Below are 23,778 nucleotides of genomic sequence, written 5' to 3' on the forward strand. Positions count from 1 at the left end.
CAAGAGAAAAGATATTGAATATATTTCTTGAAAAAAATCAACAGCTTCATGCTGCTCTGAAAAGGTACTTTTTTATGTCCTTTCATTCCAAAAGTTTCCCCTACATCAGTAGCTTCCTTAACAATCGGGATAACTGAGCTTGAAAGGGTTTTACTCTGAAATGTCAATGTTGTTTACTTCCTCTGCTCTTCATTTCAGCATTTTGGCCTGAGTTTTCAGATCTTGGTCTGTGGGAATCATAAATCATGGGGAATAGATACATAGAAAATGAAATAGTATGGTCCATCTACTTAGTTTTCAAGGAACTTTGAGTCTATAGCTCCCCAGTTGTCAGCACCAAGTTTTTGTGCAATCAATTCTTTTATTTTTAAAGGAAGCTAGACCAAATGGGGGAAAAAAAAAAAGAGAGAGAGAGAAAAAAAGAAAAAAGTAGTACTCCATTATCTGTTTTCCCCAAAGTTTGACAAGTATGTTTTGATCCGGAGTTCTGCTTAAGAGCATGTCTAATTTTAATTAAAGCAAACTGTTATAGAATGTACAGGCTGCAAGTTTCAGTTTGATTCTCCCTTGGTACAGACCATCTTATAAATACAGTGGCATCTTTCTGAAAGTGAGACCGACTCTCTAACCTCTTGTAGAATGCATAAAATCCTGCACATATGTCATGTGGCTGCCACCTTACCTTCTCGTGGGACAGAAATTCCTGGCAACCACTTCAGCACTTCAAAGAATGTGGGGGTTTTATGAAGGTTTATCAAACAAAAACAAAGATTTACATTGTTGAAAGCATCATCCAAGATTCTTCTTAAAGGATAAGTCCTTTCCTTAGTACTTAGCTTATGCTTCTCAGCTGGATACCGGGAAACTAAATGGAAGAAAAGGAAGTGTTTTCCCTGTAGATTGCAAGAAAGACAGTGCTTCTGCTTAAGGAATGACATTGCTTTAGTAGTTTCCACTCACTTCACATGAAAAAGATCAGTGAAGAGTTTGTTATTGGGGCAGTTGCAAAATTTTCTGCATCTGGAACTGGAAAATATCTTTGCAGAAGATGGAGGCTGCATTTTGAAAGGCCATTTTCAACAGGTGATAGCTTGAGTAGCGGGAGCTCTGCACCACCCAGCATGATTCTGTAAGCAGATGTGGCCCTTGACACTGCATTGTTGGCTCTGAAGCCAAATGAGCTGCACCTGAGGCCAGGAGCTCCCACAGATGTAGAACTGATGTTTGGCTGCTATTTTTGCAAGGGTCTGACATACTTGCCTGCGTGGGTTATGGTCATCTTTTACATTTCTGCATGGGCAATCAACACAAGGGGAGTGAAAGAAGAAAATTTCACTCTCACATGGAAACAGAGGCAAGCATTGAAAACACAGTGCATTTCAATAAGCTGTAATTACAAATACAAATTCATCGACTAAACTTGGGCATGCAATTAGTAGACTAATTATGCTGTAATTGTAACTGAATACCAAAACAGATGACCGTGTGCCAGCCTCCATCCCACCCAGTTGTCTTTGTGTCCTCGCTCCTACGCACAGTGGTGTCTCTGCTCTTGTGTATCTCCTTCTGAAAATAGCAATCCAGCTGATGGGTAAATGATATCAGTTTCTCACTTAAGTCACCAATTCTTCCAATTCTATATTTGCAATCAGCTTGCTTGCATAATAACTGTGTCTGAGACTCTGCTGGGATGTGTTGTCTCAGCAGAAAGTCAGAGATGGTTGCCAGCCCAAAAGCTCAGAGTCAAAGAACACCCACTTTGGAGAAGGGCTGCTGTCCTTGTTCTCTGTATCTATGGCTAGATAAGAGGTGTGCTGATCTCCATGGGTATGGAGGTGTCTAATTCTCTCCTGCGTTGACAAATCTTGCAATATCAGCCACCAATGACAGATTTCACCAAACTTGAGCTACTTGGTTGAAAGGACCATGCTGGTTGTACACTCCCAGAATAACCCATGCACTGAGTCACCTCCACCAGGTGATTGCACGTGGAGCACGGCTGAGCAGAGAGGAGCCTGCCTTACTGTGCTGGTGTCAGCTGGGAAAGTCCCGGCCTAAATTAGTCCTCTAAGGACTTCGCCCAAGAACAGACAAATAGTGTGTAGCAAAGAGAAGGAATCAACCCTGAGCCTTTTTTTCTTCACTTACAGCAAATTAACTCCTTGTTTTATATGGCTTTGTGTAAGCTTCTCTGAAGTTTTCTGATTGTACTGATGAGCAATTTCTGAATATCAGTATTTTGTTTACTGTTAATATGCAAAAGTTTCAATAAAATTAATTTAGCTAAGAATAAAAATACCTTTCATACAAGATCTCACAGGTTTTGGCAATGTATTGATTTAATGTACTTAGTTCAGTGAAAAATCTGTTGGTTTAAGCTATCTGCCATTAGTTTCAATTAAAATATATTGATCTGGGTAAATGTTGGTTAGTAAGTTTTGCCTGACTGTGAAAAAATATTTGCTTAAGCAAAAATTGTATGAGTATTTAGACATGTATTTTAGGTTGGGGACTCTCCTAGCACCAGTGGAACTGTTCAAGTATCAATAAATTTCTCTAAATATAAATGAAAATATTTTTTCTGAAATGAAAAAAGCTGATTACAGTAATATTGGGATTGGAATGCATATTAATTCAAGTAAACTTGGTTTTGAAAGAGTAAGCATTCAGTCAAGGATACTGTAACATGAAAACACTGAAAACTCAAGCTCTCTGTGAGGAAACCAGGCTTTCACATGGAAAGCCAGGCTTTCTTCTTTAACCACAAAGCCAAATAACCACAAAAAAAAAAAAAAAAAAAAAAAATTGGTAGCCATAGGTAGTAGGAAAACATGGATGCAGGCTAGGAAATGCAGCTGTTTTAAAGTACTATATGCACATAACTCATGGGATTAATTTTAATCCAAAACACCCAAAAATATACATAGAAATAAAAAAGCATGCAAGCAATAAGGCTGATACACCAGTCCTTTATTAGTTCTATAAAGTCTGGAAGCCTTTGGGACTCTGGTCTGCAAGCAGGAGAGTACCCTCACCTTGGGATAACAGATGGACATGCCTGCCTGACTCTGTCCTCAGCTACCTGCACTCACACAGATGATAACTACCCAGCACTGCCAGCCAGAGAGCAGGTTAAATCTATCCCACAAGGTTTGCTCAGAGCCTTGCAGCAATTCAGCTCTAGGGTTCAGATTAAAAACTCAGGAGACCTGGAATGTTAGCTGTATGTTATTCTTCAGAGAATACATACGTGCTGCCTATTTGTTAGCTGCTTACACTAGGGCTGTTTATTTTAGAGATGTTCCTGGTTTTAATCTCATCTATTCAAGTTTAAAAAAAATAAATTCCTGGATAGAAAGTAGCAGTTTTTTATCTTTTTGGGTTTGTCTGGGGGAACGGTACTTCCAAGTTTACCTCTATTTTCCATGTGTGGGTGTGTACAGAGAAGAAATAATGTATTCATAGGTTTCTGTACATGCCACCCATCCTGTATTTCAATGTCATACTTTGTCTGGTAGAACTGCCTTGCCTGGGACAGTGTATCTGTGTATACACTCCTTTCACAAGCAGGAGACTGACAAAAGCACCAGCACTACAGTGAGGCACTCTGGATGGCAAGGGCAGCTGCCACTGCCACAACAGCACAAAGGAATGGCTCAGTGTTCAGGGGTATCACACTTCAGGTAGGCACACACTCTCATTTCTTATTTTATCATTTTCATTTCCTCAGTCTTTTTTTTTAATCATTAATTGGAAGCTTGGAAATAAAAATCTCTTTAACTGTGTGGTCACAGTTGCTGGCCAGAGGCTCCTGTAGTTTCAGCTAGCTCTTTCCATAAAGTTGTGGTTTTAAATGAAGAATCCCTACTTGTTGCCTTCTACAAGTTGTTCTTTTTTAAAATCCTGTAGTAACAGTAGTTAAACCCCACTCCTATAGAAATTCATACCTGAAAATGTGATGCATGTAACTTTCACATTGGGATAGACCTCTAGGACTGTAGGTCGCATAGCAATTATGACACCATTACCCTGCAAAAGAAAAAAAACTATGCAAGTGTGAAAATGAGAGATGAAATCTGTAGGGGAATAGAACATAAGAAAATAAAGATAGTATAGAATGTAGGCTTACCCCATTAAGGAGTTGCAGCTGAGCCAATTATTGGAGATTAGGAGCAGGCCTGATGTTAACAGGCCACAGCTGTAGCCAATCAGAAGAGTGTTATAAAAGAGTGGATTTGTTGGCTGAGGGGAACTGGAGTCAGTTGGCTGCTGTGAGGACAAGGAAGAGGCAGTGCCTAGAGGAGCTGCCTACAAGAACCATGGAGGAGGTACAAAACTCTAGCAACATGGAACTCTTACAATGTAATGACAGTAGAACTCTTCCGATATGATGACAACAGAAATCCAGGTGCATTCCTACAATGAAATGTATGGCTCAGTAAACAAGTCTTGGGGAAAGACAGGGCAGGAAAATCAGCCATAGCACTGAGCTGTCAGCATCATGTACAATAATTGATTACCAGCTGTTAAATGAAAGTAAGTTGAGAGTTTCATAAGCAAAGGAAAACACAGATAAAAGGCTGAACCAAGGTACCCTATGATCCAACAACTTTTCTATGGCTGGGACACTAACAAAAATCTTTGTTGATTTCCTTCAACTCTAATTTTAATTCATCATCACAGAGTGGAAAAGAAGGAAGGATCATTCTTCTCCTTGATGTTCATGTTTGCTTTTATTTCTTAATGTTCTTAGACTGCCAGTATTGCTGAACTGGCAGAGGGATTTGCATCAGAACAAATCTCAGCTGGCTTTTTAACCCAATAATGTTAAGAGATGCTTCTTTCCTATTTATGTGCCTATTTACCCAGAGCAAGTTAACACAGCAAAACCAGAAATCTTTCAAACAGGCATTTCTGATTTAAAATATACAGGGACCTTCACTCTCCCTCCCCCATTCACCTCAGTGGGAGTTTCTGACTGAATAATTAAAGACAAAGTTATCTTCAGAGGTTGGAGAATTAAGTCTGCTTTTGAAGGAATGAGATAATGGGTACCCAAGAAGCAGAGAACAAAGTTGCTTACAGCATGATCCCAGTCACTTAGGGGGTAAGCCTCAGAGACACAGAAGCACTCTCAACCAAAGCCAGCCCCAGTATCCAAAATCCCAGCAAAACACAGATGACAGAGCAGAATACAGAAAAGCAAGAATACTTACATTATAGGATTTACTTTAATCCATATCATAAAACTAGGTCAGATGACTATCTGAGCAGGTAAGGATGAAATGAAGAACAATAAGTGCAATAAATAAGAAAGAAAGGAAAGTTAAGGTGAAAGAACAAGGCAAAGAAAATACTGTACTAGGCCTAAGCAGCAAAGCACATGCACACTGCTGCTGGAAGGTTAATATGCAGTACTACATGTGTGAGCATAGAACTCAAGGAAGGTGTCCTATAAGGTAGTAGATGTGGCATTTATGTGACAGATTTATTGTATTTATTTTTTTTCATGTTCACAGTAATAATACTTTGATGCCATCGATACTAGTTTCAGACCAGGAATACTGTATTTCCCAACACTATTCCAAGTAATTCATGGATTGTGTTTTGCCCAGCAAGCTGAGGTGATGTAGAGGGTCCTATTTGCTGAGCCAAGGTTCAGGCACAGAAGCTCTGCAAGGTAACTCAGTTGTGAGATAATCCTGCCTGTGTCCATGAAGGGTATGTATTTTACATGAACTCCAGACTTTATTAATTTGTACACCCTATTATTTTTTTTCCTAAAATTTCAAGTTTCAGGAAAGTTTTTTACAAAAATGGAGAGAGCAGAGAGTGGGCAAAAATTCATGAGAAAGGAAAAAAAATATTTACAGTGAAGCTGAACTTTGTCAGATAAGTGACTACTCTAATAAATGTTTGACTTTTCTCACCCACTTTCTGGAGAGAGATTCAGGCTTAAGAAATAAAGTCTCTAAATTAAGAAGCTTAATAATTTCTGCATTTAAGATGACTTGGTGGCTTGTGGGAGTGCTTAAGGTTTATGCTAGAAATTCCCTTGCATCCCAGGGATCAAGAGTAGGAGCTGATAAGATAACTCGAGGCATGGGAGCAGCATGTCTCACTCCACTGGCTCTGTCTTCAGAGAACATTAGTAGCTGGCATAAGGATGAGTCTAGCTCTCTCTGAAAATCTTAAAAGAAAGCAGACAGCTACACTATACTGCCTCTAGTTACTACCACACACTTCCCCTATGCACAGAAACTTATTTCCATTGCTCCAGTGGCTGTTTTCAGGATTCCTCATCATGGTGGATTCATTGTCAGACAAGGAAAAGGAAAAAACCTTTGTCCTAATTAGTATTGATCATCAAATATCAACATACCTGAGATGGAATCACAGATGCCACACTGAGAACTGGAAAAGCCCTGAAGGTTTTCTAGAGGGGGGGTACAGTGTATTTGATTTTCCTGGCTTTCTATGCTCGTTCCTGACAAGCAGTGACAAGTGACCAGGAGGCAGTAATTGGCTTCAAGGCAGTTTCACTGTGACTGAGTAAGGAAGTGGGATCATATTTTTGCCGTGCAAACCCAACCTAAGGACCAGCCCAACTGAAGAGACATTTTCTGAGGGCAAAATTCACCTGTTCTATGATCATAGCTTGGTATGATGTTCTAATAATATAACTACACTGACTTGTATTATTCTTTTCATCAATTTTAACCCCTAAATCCTTTCTAAAAGGGCAAGTAAGCAAGAAACTCCCACACCATTATCCCTTCTGTTTTAGGATTTCTTTTTCAAAGATGGGAGAAGAGGGACAGGAGATTTCAAAGGCTTCTTGCACTTGTTAGACCACACTGCATTGCACCTGTGAAGCTGCTTTTTTTTTTCCCTGCCCACCTGTGGAAGGAATATGCTAAGTGCAACACAGCAATGCGTATTATACAGCTCAGTTACTTAGATACTGCATTTAAGTAGAGACACTTATTCCCATCAATTAATGGTTAGCCAGTGTGACTGAACACTGGAAAATGCTCTCTATGAACATTTGTTTCAGTTCCTAGTGAAATTTGCCTGCAATCACATTCCTTCTGCCTACACTTCTCACAAATGAGCTATTCATTAGTTTTATGCTAGGCCGGGAATATGCACTGAAAGTGGAGCTACTCAAAACAATTTCCAGTTCAACACTGGGAAAAAAAAAGGAAAGGGTGGGTGGAAATTTAGTCTGTGTTCTCAGACATGAAAAGGAGTGAGAAATAAAACTTGAAAGTGATTTTGAAATCTGTAACTAGGGTAATGGGGAGTTTCTAAATGGCAGAGACTGTGAGCAAGTAGCGCTGTCCTTTGTGCTCCACTGAAGTAGCGGCATCATTGCAGGAATTTAACAAACTGGCCCCAAAAGGTGTCTGAGGCCATCCAGGGTGTTACAGGTTCAAGGCAATGGCTTGAAGTTCTAAGGTGAACCACAGGCATGCCAAAAAGGAAGTACAGAAGTTATTTTCCCTATTGTCTTCCATCCTCTTCTGCCTTCAGACTGTAAGTGCTTCAGGACGTAACTGTACATATGCATGTTCTCAGATAAAAGCAGCAGAGGCAGGCAAAAATTATAATGTGGATGAAAATAGTTGATCAAAATGCTTGAACAAATACACTTATAAGAGTATCTTTATCTTCAAATTATTCATAAAATGTCTGGCAAGGAGCTTCAAGTTCCTTTCAGGAGGTTTTGCAGCCAAAATTTACCTTGAGAGCTGGGAATAATGTGTGAAGAGGAAGAGATGTAGGAGGAGTGTGGCAGTAGCCCAAGGGTTAAGACAGCTGCAAAAAAACATCCAGGAAGATGGTAGCACAGCAAACACCTACTCAGCAGAGTGTTTAATGCCAAAGATCAAGTTATGGCATGTAGCTGGTAATATTGCTGAGGTCAAGAGGCTGCAAACTCTTTTATGATGTTTATCTCTATCTTTCAGCTTCCTATATTTTGACTTTATGCTCCATTTTTCTTTCCCCAGGCCTCATGGCAAGTGCCTATTTGATGGCTATTCTGCTTAGCCTTTAAGAAATAAGGGTAAGTGCCAGCCAGCATTTCTGTGGTTTCTGTTTCCTGTGTCAGCAAATAACTCTGAGTAACAAACACAGTCTTGAAAATCAGGGTCTGTTCATGGACAATTTGCAAACATAAGAAGACTCAAAAATTCAATTAATAGCTGACTTGTTATGAACTATTATCTCCACCTCTTTTGTTTGCTGCTCAGCAACTGCATGTGGCCTGTTAGGCCAACACATGCCCCCAAAAACATGAGACACTTCTGACCTTGTTCTTCCTGCGACCTTATGGCACTGGCTTTTTTGGTTCAGTAAGTAGTTCACAACTGCTGACCATCTGGCTGTTAGATCTAAGAGGGATCTATTAATGTTAGAGCTAGAACAGTGCCAAGCTGCAGCAGAAACTGCATGCCCAAAGTGCATGCAGGCTGCCCTTAAATCCCTGACAGAAATCATTGCAATTGTTTTATCCACCCATTTACTCAAGTAATGTCACATTAGTGCTCGGGCTGTCACGTCCAGAAACACTTCACAGGAAGGAGCTCCATTATTTGATGGTACAATAATAGGCAGCCTCTAACAGCTTTAAATCTGGCTTTATGTCTTCATGATATACTGGAAAAGACAAATTTTTGTGCATTCTCTTGCTCCTTCCTGGCCTTTGAGATGATCAAAAGCAATGGAATAGATAGACATAGGTGCTGTTAACACAGTGACAAGCCTCAGGTGGAGGCAACATAAATTAAATGGAGCTCTGCATTGTAGGATGGTTTTACTGTGCCCTTGCTCAGCTTTAAAGGCTGGTGGAATACGTTTGTGTCATCCACCAGTTTTACTGCATTGGTAAAATATACAATAAGCAAAGAACAAAGGGTGGGGTGTGGAGATACATGAATATATACAGTTTATGGGTCGATTTATGCGTCGTGGAAGCTGATTTACAAAATCTATACTCAGACATCTCTCCACACTTCTATTTTGTTGGTGTCCCAAAAGAAATGATCCTGAGGGATTTGCCAGTATCATCATGCGTGTCAGTTTACAAAGGTCTTTTCATTTACTGGAAGCAACAAGAAGTAAAAGCTGTGAGGAGGATAAAAAAAAGTATTGTATTGACATTGCTGCCAATTTTGCAAAACAGTAAGTAGTAATTTTGGAAACAATAAGATTTAATAATAAATTTTGCATTTTTTCTTAAAGAATATTTGGAAAATTGTCCAAACACACATTCTTTCTCTTATAGATACATTTAAAAGTATTTGGAATGTGTATTGGGTCTCAGGGACAAGGCTAAAATTCATTTTCTAAAAATTTTCTCTTTTTTATTACTGAGTTGATTGGTCTAACTTAAAATAATACCTGTAGGTATTTTTCCCTCCTGGGTATGCTTCCAAAGAGCAGATCAGTCTATGAAATTTAGGAAGTTGATCTGAACTGAATCCAGTATAAAAACCTTTTGAGGTTTGCCCATCACTGCTTACAATGCTGTTTTGAAAAATAACCTCAAGGCTATTTAATTAATTGTTCATTCTTCTAGTCTACCAGCCCAGGTAGATTAATACCTATGCTGCCCATAGATCAATGAGTTCTGGAGTTTCCTACAGATTAGCACATCTGTAGTTTAAAGCCATTTTGCCTTAGAAGGAAAGAAAGAAGCAAAGAAAGAAAGAACAAACATATTCCCGTGAGGAACCTTTCAGGGATCAATTCATAAGCAAAGGAAAACATGCTATTCTCAGCAAGGAAACAATGTATTTTTTGTCTGCTACAGTGATTAATAACGTTCCATAGCTAGAGCCTATTTAAAGGGCTCCATCAATCCATGTAGGCCAAAAGCTGACCCATTTTAAATCCTTAAAATGCAATGAGAGTTGCCCTCAGCATTTTTTTAAAATTATAGGAGTAAGTGCAAGCTATAGAATTGCCACCAATTTCCTTCATCAAGAAAGCTTAGTATCCCTGTTGAGAGCATTCAGAAATAGTGGCAGAAATCCTAGAGCTCTAGGGGAAGCAGCTTAAAAATCTCCTAATCTCAGGGTAGATAGGGACCACAAAGTATCATGTGTTGGGTTTTTTATGTGTACAACAATTCAGAAGAAGGATTTTTTTTTCCCCAGTCTTAATTTCAAAATCCCCAACAACGTTCTGCCTGTGTTCTGGCTTCAAGGTTCATAATCAGATAAAAAAAGCAAAGTTATGTCTGTCTGTTTCTGTGTAGCAGAGGTGGTAATGTTTTTCTGGAACTGATGAAATAAATTCAACATCTGTAGGCATTTAGAAGCTCAGAGATTACATTTTAGGTTTACAGTTAGTAGACTCAATCCTCAGCCTTGAGCCTTCCCTCTTCCACATTAGCCGGAGATGAATATTTGCTGGTCTTCCTGGGTCATGACTCTGAAAAGGACCAAATCCTTGCAGGTGATGTTTAGTCAGTAGCCCAGAGACTGCTTGATTGTCACAGATCAGACCCCTGAGCTCTCCTTCAGCAAAGTACACATACAGCTTCTCAGATGGTGAGTAATCTTGCTGATATTAGTAGAACTACTCAGATATGCAAAGTCACATTGGGATTTTAGTGGGTAGGGGACCTTCTGAATAAATAAATTCATAAATCCTCAAAGCACAAGAAGGCTGAAAAATATTTTTTTAAAAATCATCAAAATCTTCAGTCAAAATAGATAAGAATCTCATTTTTTGTATCTAGTGAAAAAGTGCATTTTACTGAAGACAAAAACTGAATTATTAATATACAGCCAATAGCCAAACATAAGATAGAGTGTATGCTAATTTCAGAGTTCAAATAGGCATTTATGATCCTAAATTTAGCCTCCCATTAAAAAAAGTACCTTGGCCAAGCTGTTTAAAGACACATCAAACCCTCTAAGAGTGAAGCAGAAAAAAACCAGTGTAGTGTCTGCAGTCTCAGAAAACCAGGCAGCAAAAGAGCAAGTGAGCAGTGCCTCCACCCTCAGCATTGCATGGGCAGCCTTGCAGCATCCCACCTGATGGGATCACTGACAAATAAAGCCAGCAGGGCTGATGACAAAACAAAATCCTTGGTATAATATGGAACGGATGAATAATGAGACAAATTCTTGTGGTCCAAAATCAGGCCAAAATATTCTGCCATGAAAAAAGATGTGAACTAACGGGTGGGGAAGTGCAGGCCAGCTCTGCAGCCTGTGTGTGCTCTATGGCTCTTGCTGTCAGACTGGGGCTGAAGAAGGGCAGCAAGCGAGGCAGCAAACAAGGGCTGCTTGTTCCTGTGCTCCAGCATGCATCAGGCTGCTCCCTTTGATTCACGAGTGCCTCAGATTTGTCTTTTCCACCCTCTTGGGAACAAAGGCTCCATGTTCCCTTTGCTCTCTTTTTCATGTGTAACTCATGTGGTGCTGTAGGACTCTGTCTTCAAAGGATTTAGGGCAGTTTACAGCATCTATATGTCAGGACCACAGCACTTTGAAAACTGGGGAGCTTAGGCTTATATGACTTTAATGTTCCCCCTAGATATGGTCCTACACTGGCAAAATGCACTGAGGTTGACATCAACTGCCTGTAGTACATAATGAAATTCATACTTGAATGGCAAGTACTTAAAGTGCTTTTTCTGTAGTATATCACCAATGATTTTCTCACTCCAGTTATTACTTATTTCTAAAACCTTCATTACAGAAGCGGTTAAAAAATAACTTTCTCCTTTTAAAATGTTGATTTGTTTTTCTTGCAGAGAATGTGTTGCAAAATGTCAAGGTAAGCATTAGTTAAAGGGCTACTACACCATGCCAGCAGGAGCAATTTGCTTCTTATGCATATATTCCTGAATATTATTTTGTTCCCTTTCTTGTTGTGAATGGGAACCACTTCCTTGCAGCAGCCAGGGGCTTTCCTCCCCCCTCTCCTGCCCTTTCTTCGCCAGCTCAACAGCAGGGGCACACTGAGGGCATGGGCAGTGGAGGCACTTGTAGCAGATCTGTGCATTAAGATACAGTTGCCCTGAATAAATGCAGTCAGCAGGCATCATTTCAGTCTGAAAACTCAACATTTTCTGTGTGTTAAAACTATATTAAGCCATTTAATTGTTTTGTGATTAGCAGAACACTTACCTTGTGAGGATATTAATTATCTGAGCATAAAAAGACCAAGTTTTTCTGTAAGGAGAAAGCCATTCTTTTTTCTTTCCTTTTTTTTTAAGTTATTCAAGTTTATTTTACTCATTCCAGCTAAATAGATCTTGCCTGGGAAAGAGGAAAAAAATGGGTCTAAATGCAAATTAACATTACTGTTTAAATATCACAGACCATTTTCTCTGAGCCCAGTTACAATAACTAGTAATTATAAAAATTGCTTGCCTTGGGCTTCTGCTAAGCCAATGCTAAACTTGTCCTTTTATTAGATCTGTCAGACTGAGTTAATTATCTTTATGATAATAGATGTGCCTTACCTCAAACAAAACAAATACCCTTATAATTAGCTTTTTAGTTAGAATTTTAATTTATTTATAAAGACTGTTTGTTTTGTTTCTTTTTTTCCTTTTACAAAGGAGTTTTGAGCTTTAACAGGTTACTAGTCAGGCTAGTAGTATTTAAGAAAAAACAAAATTACCAAAATGTTTTGGGGTTGACATTGCTCCCACCTAGCCACTGTGGAATCTGTTTGGTTATGTGAATATGCAGGTGTATATTCTGGAGAGGACAAGGGAAAGGGAGAGAGGAAGAAACAAGGCATGTTCTTTTATTCCAGAAAGTTTTCTCTGAGCTGATTTTCGAAACAGCGCATTAACCAAATTTAATAGTGAGGCAAGCTAGCAAACACTAATCCAGGCTGCATGTTTTCTTTTGAATCCTTTTTCTGAAGTCAGAGATGAACTTTTGTTAGACTACTGAAAATAGAAAGCACAGTCTGGTTTAATATATCTCTGTCTCCACAAAATCCCTTTCAATCTCTCTCTCTTTCTCTCTTCTTTTTTTCTTTCTTATCTTCCTCATATATTCTCTGAACTGATCCTGCAAGCCCTCCAAGCAGAACTCCTGGTAAGAACTGAGGGCTTGCAGAATGGGGTCTGTACTTTATTCAGCATTTCAAATGCATTTATTCCACTAAATAAAAAAAATAAAGTGTTCCTTGTGCATCAGGGCTATCTATTATAAAAAAAAAAAAGAAAATTTTTTGAATTTGGGGTTAGTGGAAAATGCAATCTACAGATTAATGAATTAAAGAACATGGTTAGGAAACAAGTGCCTTGTGTATTATTTTAGTTCTGTCCCACTGATAGGATCCAGATTAGATTTGTCAGATGGAGCCTGTTTAAATCAGAGTCATAGTGTAACTTCTCTTGATCTGATTGTCCCCATGGGAGCAAGGCAGTCCTATCTGACAACATTGTCAAGGTCCCAGGTCATTAATATTTCTGTCAGAATTTGAGATCCAAGGATTAGTTGAGGTTAACCAATACTGTTTTATCATCTTATTCCCTCTCTATCATATCTTGTTCCCTCTACTGAAGTAGTGGAACAGGCTTGATATGCAACAAATGTAAGGGGAATGTGGATAAAAATGGCAATTACAGTAGGAGGAGACATTACCAATATTTACTAGTTTTTCAATTAATAAAGTAATTTGAAAAGTAAACAGCTTTGCAACCAAATGAACGCAAATGCAGCTGTTTGGTAATGAAAAAGCCCAACCCATTACTATGCACCTTGTGTAAGCATGCAAAAGGAAAAAAGGACCCACTTGAAATCAACAGACACATATCATTCTTCTCTCTATATCTTCTATATAATATATCATTTCTATATAACTAACTTATAAGCACCTCAGAATTATAGGAAATACTACTAAACAATGAAAATGTACTATTAAACTTAAGAAATAGTGATAGCTAGCATTAAAAGCAACCCAATATTGATATATTTCTGTTTGTGATTTAAAAAACTTAAATTTTTTTTGGAAGTTAAAGTTTTTTGCTGAAAACAAATATTTCAGGGGCTAATAATTAAAACTATTGTGACAGAAGGTTATGTTTGCCTAACTTTCTACAGTCTATTTGACTCTTCTAAATCACCATCAGGCTTATCTTTATTCTATATTATTGAAAGATGGCAGGAAAAATGGGAGAAGGAGGAAAAGGAGACAGGAAATCAAAATAGAAATGGAAATGTTTTAAATGTAAGAGTGGGTGAAATATAACCTCCCTTAAACAGGCACTGTCAGAAGTAAGGTCCTGTTGTCAGCCATGTTTGCTTGTACTTCTAGAAGCAGTGTTAAATCTACTATTTAGGAAGACCAAGTTTATAATTTTTTGAGTCCTTCTTTAGTCTTTCACCAGGCCCCTTGCAATTTACAGGGCTATGTGGCCACTTCTTCTTCTGGCCAAGGAGACAGGCAAGGAGACACCCACATCAGATTTCTGGAGAAACCAGAGCCCCTGGAGCCAGCTCTGTGCTGATTTCCCCTGCTAGCTGACAGCACCAGGGCAGGGTTTCTGCACACACAAAATCCCGGTGATCCTCCTCAAAACCGAACATAATTTGTTCTTCAGCACTTGTACTGCAGCTAGAGAAAGGTATTAGAACTATAGATAACCTCTCCTCCCAGCCCCCAGTCATACCCAAAGGTGGCATTGTGTTCTTGCAATGGTGAAGAAGGATTCTGATTCGGTGCTTCTCCTGGAGTCCCAGAAAACCCTTTGCTGCTGAAAGTAAAAAGCTGATCTCTGTTTTTTTTCTTAGGAAGTCAAAGTGCAATACCACACCAATATTAGCAAAAGTAGGTTGATGCTTCTTCAGTCACCTCTCATTCCCAGCTCAGTTTCCTGGTCCTTTGCAGCAGTCCTGGTGCCTGTCTGATCCTTTACCAAGATGGTTCACAGAGCTGAACTAGCAGTAACTTATTGTCTGATTTAGTCTTAATTTCTGATTTTTAGCAGTAGCATGCCTTTCTGATTTTCAGTGACTCTCTGACCCCTCTCCCTGTGGCATCAGGTGAGTGCTGGTTGCAGGACAGGTGGGACTATGAGGCTGGAGGCAAACTTTCAGTCGCTGCTGCTCACAGGTCTGTGACGCCAGGCATTGCTGCCACAGCTATGCACCAGCTGGGGTTTTCAGTGATTGCTGGGGTCCTCTTTACCCAAGCCAATATTTTATCTTTCCTGAGTAGTTTCCTAAGAAAAACATTTTGATCTATCTCTCTGTCAAGCAACATAACACAAAAAAATACCTCACATAACACCAAACACTCTAGATAGATCCCAGCTTTCTGTACATTTTGGGTGGTTTTTTGCTTTTGTTTCTTTTATTTCAGATGTTCTGGTCAGACTGGGAGAACACATTGTATGAGGATAAAGAAACTGGGGTTAAATTACATTATTGTTTTTGCTTGTACTGTAGTAAAGTGTTTTATGTGGCCATATTTGTGCTTTCTTATACAAAAACCATAACAGCTTCTATTAATGATATTTTTCAAGGAGATGCTATACTTCAGTACTACCTAAGATTTAGATATTCTATACATAACACATAGTAATAATAGAGATTATGATATGCAGTCTTTCTCTAATAGTCCTAGGGGACTCCACATGAACAGAAAAATATGTTGTGAAATCTATCAACATAAACAAATTCTTCTTTCTCTGCAAAATTTTCCAAAATTCTCATCAGTCATGATCACATTTGGAAGATTCTGATTGAAATTGAAAGAATTTAATTTCCCTGCAAACTAATGCACAATGCCCTAGAATCATCTGTTCTTACAATGACATGATCTGTTATATAAAAACAGAAAGCTTCTTACCATTGAGCAGACATCTTCAGGAAAAGGCATAACTGTACTTTGCTCTGCTCTTTTATGGGGGTGATGCTCTGTCTCCATCCTGCAAGGACAAATACACCTCAACATGGGCATGGCCAGGTTAGCTCATAAAAAGACTTTAGAATGGCACTTTAATATTTTAGTATTTTAAAGTGAACTTCAAAATAGAATGCATTTTTTGCATATTTGCTTTACAACTGATTAATTAATCCCTCCAAATATGAATGTTCACTAAAGCAATGGGAAAAGAATATTACTAAGTTTGCAAATTCAGGTGTTCCAATGTTAGGAAATGTCACAGTTAAGGCTGCAACTTCAACTCCACCCCCTTGGACAAATGCATCATGATACAAGTTTTAATTAGTTTCCAATCTCTACTTTTCCACAGTACTACTGCTTTACTGGATGGAAGCACAGTATGCATCCCTTCTGGCTGCCCATAAAATATAAAATGATGGAAAACATTGTTACACCGGCCAAATATTATTACTAAAACATCTCAGTGGAAGGTAACTGGTGTACACAAATTCTTTGCATTTGTATGTACTGTACATTATTGTGAAAGTTACTCTTCTCATGAGAATAATAGTGTCAATTAGGCTGTCAAGGATGAGCGAGCCCATCATGTGAGCTTTGACAGAATGCTTGGGTTGATTAGCTTCATGCAGTTATCATAGCTTAATATTTACATTTGAGTAGCTAAAATTTTACAAGGTCTCTCTGAATCTTTTCTGCTTACAAAACTTACAAATTACAAACCATAAATATTATTTGTCTTGAAAAAGAAACATCATCACATACTGTGCATCACTTAAATATGTTCATTTAAATTGGTTGCAGGCATAGTTATCAAATCAAGATTAAGCACCATTTTTCCTTGTTATATGAACAGGCAAAAAATGAAGAAAGTCACACTGCTTAGGGTTGTTGAACACAAGGCTGGATTTCTCATTCCTGTATGTAGTTTCTAGGACTTGCCAAAAATGAGTGATATTTACTGCTTACGCCACTGGGAAAAGTAAAATCTTCTACCTGTGGAAGGAAAAAAAGGCAGACAGTGTCCTGTAGGCTAGAGTGCATATCAGGCTCAGCACTTGGCTTAACCCTTACAAGAAAAGGGAGGATTGACTAACCCATCTCTTGGACACCACTTCTCTTTTATTGGGGTACCCTTCCTTCCAAGCAGACATCTTTCAGCTTGGGAACTGGACAGGAACTGATCTTCCCCTTCATGCAGCAATAATGGAATAAGGTGGACGCACAAGGAGGTGTGTTATATACAGAGCTGGCAGCATAGCTCCTGCTTTGCTCTGCAGTCCAAAGGCAGAGCAGGGACCAGCAGGATCTGGAGTGTGCTTTTTCCCAATTCGTAAAAGAGATCTTAATTTTTTTAAATGATAATACAAGGTGTCAAAGACAGATTTCCTTCAGAATGTCATATATCGCTCTCAGCAGGGCTTTTAGTTTTCAGTGACTTCTGTTATATATGCCATCTGCTTTCAGTTGCAGCCTGACCAAATCTCCTCCTGGATGCTATTTCAGGGCTGCATATCTTGGACATTGCAAGGTCAGAATTCTAGGCAAGGTACTATCACTGTGCCAAAAGATAAACACCTTCTCAATTTTCATTTGGTCTCTAGTCAAATTAACCTCTCATTGACTTCAACTCAGGACTCTGGAATTTTGCCCAAAATAATAGTTCTAATAAAATGAAAGAATATCCAGTATGAAAGACGATTCACATATGGAAGCACAAAGGTATGCAATGTTTTAAAACATTGAATAAAACATATCTTGTCCCAAGTGCCTCCTCCACATGGTGGCAAATGGACAGACTAGGTTTTCTATTTCGCATCAAGAGTTTTCTGAATTCTTTCTTCTGTTTGGGTCTTGTGTGTTCTCCAGTTAGACTGTAGAGGATGGATGCTGAGCACCTAAGGGCTAGGCTGTTATAATCTCAGTGTCAACTTTAGTCTTTCCATACCTGCATCTGTCCATAGCATGAGTGAGGACTGCCAATGGGCTAATCTAAAGCAAAGTAGTAAGTCATTCTCCCTCATACTGTGACATGGAAGGAGATGTCATGGGCTCACTAAGTGAAGGATAGAGAAGGCTAGTAGCTCCTATGTTAGGTTTTCACCACATCAAATCCTGCTGTGTCAGGGATACCAGATCACTATTATGGGAATTAGTAACTATGTGAGAAAAGACAGGAAGGAGAAGTGTATTTTAAAAGAAAGTTGAAAGAAACACCAAAAGAGCAAATGAATAAAACATGACAGAAGCAATCAGAGCAGTAAAGGAGACAAAGGAAGCATTAAGGGAAAAATATTAAGTGAATGATAGGGAGGAAAAGATGCATTGAAAGTAAAAATGGAGATCTGGGATAAGGTTAGGTTGTTAGGGACTTGGCCTGTTCAAGTCACTAGCTTGCATTTCCTCATTTCACATTTGCATTGCAGCCATGTCAGGAGCCCAGACAGTGAGCAGGAAGGTGGCACATGACAAAACACAGCATTTGGAAGTGAAAGAAAGAATAGGCTTGTCTGGCACCTTTAGAAAAAACAGTCAGGAGAGTACTCTCTGATAAACTGTTCTTGAATATACTGCCAGAAATGTAAACATAGCAGAGATTGATCTGAACTCCTCATTTTTCACACAAAACCTCTTTCCACTTCTCAGCGATTAGGGTCACTAGAGAAATGGTGGAGGAGAGAGAGAAAGGCTCACATTAATTGCAGATTTACTATGTCAACTTCATTACAATATGAAAGAACAAAAGCCAGTGCTGTACAACAAGTAGGAAAAGCACATATAAAAACTGGAAAGGTCTGAGAAGGCACCTCTCAAACTCCACATCCCTTAGAGCTCCCTCTACCAAACAGTAACCAGGACAAAGCTCCAGTGAGCTGGAGGCTGTAGCTGGGAATAAGAAATTAGGGAATAGAATTCTCTCTTCTCTTATTCAATATTGTGGACCATACTAAAGTAGAAGATAACCAGAAGGGAATCATGGTAAAGAGCAATAAATGCATTAAACTCACCCATACCTTCCCAGGTCTGGCAATGTGACCAACCTGATAGGGGTACAAGGGACATGTTAGTGGAAGGTATGTAAAGATATTGTAATTTAAGATCCCCTTGTTCAATTCCCAAGATGAAAAATTACCTACAATTCACAAATTACTTCAGCCCATCTTTACAGATGAAGGATATTTTCCAGAGGGGAAAAAAAAAAAAAGAAGAAGTCACTGGATTATAGTTATCACAAAGCCAGAGGGGAAAATTGCACAGTAAAGCAGTATATTTATATCTACAGAACCACAGAGAGCAAGCAAAACAAAATAAAAATAAAATACTCCTAAGCAGTCTAAATAGCATTGTAAATAAAACTTTATATTAAGAGATACATTTGCATTCCAAAAAAATTAGATGTGAAACTTGCAGTAACCACAGATCAAAGCATTAAAAGTAAAAAGGGGTCTGCAGAAATCTTGATGGGTGATGAATTAAAAAATACTTACTAAGGACTTCAAAATTTGACCTAATAATAGGATTTGCATGTCCAGTTTTAAAATGAAACCCCATGGAAGTAATTTTCCCTTGCTACATACACATATTTCAATCTAACAGTAAAGGAAGAAATGTGAACACATTAAGGATGGAGTATACCATGTTAGAATCCCAGAAGGACTTAACTGAGTTTAATTTAGATTAATAGGATACTATATAAATACTTCTTGCCTGTTAAGTACTTTTTATTAAGATATAACCAATTTCTAATAATTTTCCATCATTCACATTGCAAAAGCATAAAGAGAATAACAATTTCAAAAGTATTGAAATTCTCTTTTCAGAAAACCAAGACATTCAAAGCTGGGCTTGTTTTTAGGAGTGTAGAAATGTCATTCATTCCTAATTTTAGTTCTTGAAAGGAAAGTTTAATCTTGTAGTTTAATCTAGCCTTAACTAGATGTCTGTGTTTCCTCTGCAGTCAGTGAAGAGCAACAAATGCCTCCAACAAACAGTTCATCCATTGTAGAAGAGGAGACTGGAGTAAGTGGATTATGTCACTCTCTGATGGTGTTCATGAATTTCTCCTCATTAACACTGATGTCATCCAGATGAAAATCTGAAACCAGGCTTGTACATTTACACACCTTAAAGGAAGTTAGATGATCCTCAGCTCACAGTGGAGTTTTCAAAATCTCCAATCTCACATTACCAATTACTTCAAAATTGTAGGCGCATATGCCCTCAAGCACTTTTGGATGGGACATTGGTTCTCTTAAATCATCTAATTGGTTTAGATTGTGTATTTCCTACTGTTTAGGAAAACTATTAAATCAGCATGAGGACTGGAGGATGTTTGGGAAAGAAAATCAGGTCCTAACTTGTCATTGTTTTGTGTTAAAAGAAAAGCAATAGCAGACTCCGTTTTGCCAATTATTGTGACAAGATATATGTGATTATTACTCTAGAGAAAGAGGACGCTGCTTCTTTTCCCTCAGCTGTGAGCAGTACTGATCACTGCCCTTTGAAAATAGGGAAAGCTACACATAGTGGGATCTGAGTTTCATACTTGTATCTCATGGCTAGTCAGGAAATAGCAACTATGAACTAGAGCAGACAGATGATAAAAGATAGAAAGGAAACCACAAATATTTAAGTACAGGGAGAAATGTAAAGGAGCAGTGATCACTAGTGGCAGAGAGAGTTAATTGCATGTACATTTTTCCCTTCCAAAACTGTTGTATCTGTACATTTTTTTCAAAATTAAGTGGTATATCTTAAACAGTATTCTGGGATGAGAACTGTTATTTTCACGGTGAAAAGTGAGATTCAGAGAGATTAGAGACTTCAGCCAGAAAAACATTAATTAGTGTGCTAGACTTTACTGCCAATAGGAACCATAAGCTTGACACATGCCTGGAGTTTTACTCAATCCAGACCATAATTCTCTTCTCATTTCTTCAAGATAGCTAGTCACTAAGATGGATAAAAATTGTTATTTCACTGTGTACAAATTATAGCATTTCCATAGAACTAGATTTATTATGTATATAATCCTATTGATTTCATCTTTATTTAACTCCCTTAGAATGCTATTGAGAATTAAATAATTCAAACCCAGTTTATTCTTGCATTTAAAATCCACACTGTAACAGACTATTTTTGACACTTATAAATGTGTGATAAAGACTTTAAGATACATCTTTTAATAGCTCCATAGTTACCTCTTGTCAACTTGAACAGAAAGAACAGAAAACAAACAATCATCACAATATTTCTGACATAGCAAAAAGTCAGTGGACTTTCACTCTTGTCCTTTTCCAAATCCCCTGCTCCCAAGACATAACTTAGATACTGCTAAAACACCTGTTGGGTGATAGATATTTCCTATGCAACTGTGAAAAAAATTTGGTTACCTAATTGGAAATATAGGATGTTTGTTTTTCCTGTTGTTACTGATCCATAAGTGAAGTATCCAATAAACCTGTTAGAGGGAAGCATCATCAAACTGCTTACAACCACTGAGTCTTAGTAGCTAGCAAGTTCCAGTCTTGCCAAGTGTAAACATTTTTGGAAGAGGATCCACACATCTGGATGAATAAATAATTTAAAACTCACCTATTACTCATTTCTTATCTTTGTATTTCTTCTTCATTGTGTTGTTGGGGGCTTTTCTTCTTGAAGCAATGAAAATTCTCAAGGCAAAAGGGGATCTTTCCAATTAGCAGGCTAAGAATAAGCATTTCATTTAAAAATGACACTTTATCTGAAATATAGAAATATGAGGTAATATTCTGATTTCAGAAAGGGAAGTAGTGCGAAACCACTCATGAGCCTGATGTAATCAGTGTGAACAGGATAAAATCTTCATTGTTTTGTACAGTTCCAAATACCATGGCTCCCCTTTTTACATGTATCCACCTATATTTAGGCACAACCCTCTTGCTTAATGTTAAGGGATTTCATCTGATGAGTTTTGGGGATCTCCCTCCAGTTAAGCAAATATCACTGATTACAGTAAACAGAATATGATGAAAGCTTTTTGCATCATTTGCAATCTTCAGCAACAAAATATTGTTATCACTGTTTTTCCTAAGGCTCATTCTCCCTCTCAATATCTTAATGGCATGTGTTTTAATCCTAGCATTTTCAGTTTGTGACAGGGTTCAGCTAACCACAGTATCCTCAATTCAACACCACCCACGGTTTCTATCCATTTTGTACTGTCAGAAGCACATCAAGCAGCCTCTGAGAGTAATCACATCAAAATCGATTTTCATGGCTGAGAGAAAAATAATGGAAATTTCTCTAATGTAGAAAATGTATGTGTTCCTTTTGGTTAACCAAAATAGACTATATATCAGGACTGTCAAAATTAAGTTTTCTTAATTCAATGCTCTTCTCCAGACTTGTGTACAAATTACAAGCCCTCACTACAGAATGTCTTTAAAATGATACTCTGTTGGACTGCCTCAATGTGGTTCCCACAAAATGAACAGTCTACCCAAGTGATGGACTACTGATCATTCTCCATAGCAGATCTACAAGCAGATTAATCAAGGGATTATAAAAAGAGCCCCTGAACCTATACTGAAATGGCCAGCCAGGACTCTATACCTGCACAGAGCCTCATGATGTTACCAACTGCTGCACAAAGCCAACAGCAGGGTATAGAGGCCACATATTACATCGTGGGTCAGTTCTGTGCATCTATAACTCCTCAAGAAATGTGAGATTCAATGCACTATCATGCAAGCAAAGCTCAATAAAATTTTCTGGAAGAATACTTCAACGAGGATATTCTCTAAAGGAGTGAGAGCCTCTTAAATGGAACAATCATTTTTAATTGTTTGACAGCATTATTGGAAAATTATGTTCAAATGTTAGCAGTTCTGAATATGCTGCTTGTCTGTGACTGCTCTAATCAGTTGTGCAATATTATGTTCCAGAGTTAGGTTTGCTTACCTCCTTTAAATGGGTTTGAAATGTTGAAGTGGATGTTCATGAGCTTACTTGTAGAGATTCTGGTAGGAGCCATGAAGAGAGAAAAGGCTAAAATAGCTCATGTTATTTCCTGAGGTTATCTTAGAACTAGGTGCTAGAGAAGAGACTGGCAGCAGTAATAGCCAGGCACAAGTATTTGGGATGCAGCAAAGGCATTTTCTGCAGAAATACATGGGAATTTGCTGAAAGTAATTACAGATCGCCATAAATATTTATTAAAATTTGAAAATTGATATGATAGTGACCTACATTCTTAAAACAGGATTAGCTCATTAATCTGAAAAGTGTTTTTAGTGGTGCATATGGAAAAAAAATAGGAGTGGCAAGTTCTGACTTAGAAAATCTTTTGTTGCTTTGCTAAGGAGAATAGTCCAAATGAAACTATGATGTCATGAGTGAAAACTTGGGTTAGAGAACTTTATCCAGAAAGCCGTTCTCAGATGACATTAGGCAACAATCTATTCTGGATTTTGTCCATTGTGACTAACAATTCAGACAATGGAATAGAAAATATGTTTATTAAATCTGCAGCTGATGCAAAGCTGGGAAGGATCACACACACATTTCAGGACAGAATTAGAAATCAAGATAGTTTTCATGAATTGAAGAAATAGTCTGAAAAATATATGGTGCTGTTTGGTAAGTGGGAAGGATTAATGACAAGTCAGAATGAGCAGCTGCACTATACAAGAATCAGAGCAGCTGATCAGTTCAGGAACTGAGGTCACAGAGGGTCATAGGGTGAACATAGGATAGTAATACCAAGCTGGTATGACAAAGGTTAATGTCACATTAGGACACATAAACAAAAGTTTAACAGTAGGGATATAGTATGGTTCTTCCTGCACACCTCCTCCTAGTTAGGCTGAGTTAAAATAACACCTCCAGATTTGGGTGATGTGC

The 23,778-nt window shown here is 38.2% G+C and overlaps 1 long non-coding RNA gene across 1 annotated transcript in view; it reads right to left on the reverse strand.

The window, feature by feature from the left end:
• Positions 1 to 22,891, reverse strand: part of LOC102035037 — a 53,877-nt gene extending 30,986 nt beyond the window's left edge. Inside the window, exons 1-2 of the long non-coding RNA XR_265216.2 lie at positions 22,837 to 22,891; positions 15,841 to 15,919 (exon numbers count right to left, since the gene is read on the reverse strand). This is a non-coding gene — a long non-coding RNA (uncharacterized LOC102035037). The remainder of the gene's footprint in view (positions 1 to 15,840; positions 15,920 to 22,836) is intronic.
• Positions 22,892 to 23,778: the final 887 nt, after the last annotated feature.

This window comes from Geospiza fortis, unplaced genomic scaffold (genome assembly GCF_000277835.1).
Source record: "Geospiza fortis unplaced genomic scaffold, GeoFor_1.0 scaffold40, whole genome shotgun sequence".
In the NCBI taxonomy this organism is placed as follows: Eukaryota; Metazoa; Chordata; class Aves; order Passeriformes; family Thraupidae; genus Geospiza; species Geospiza fortis.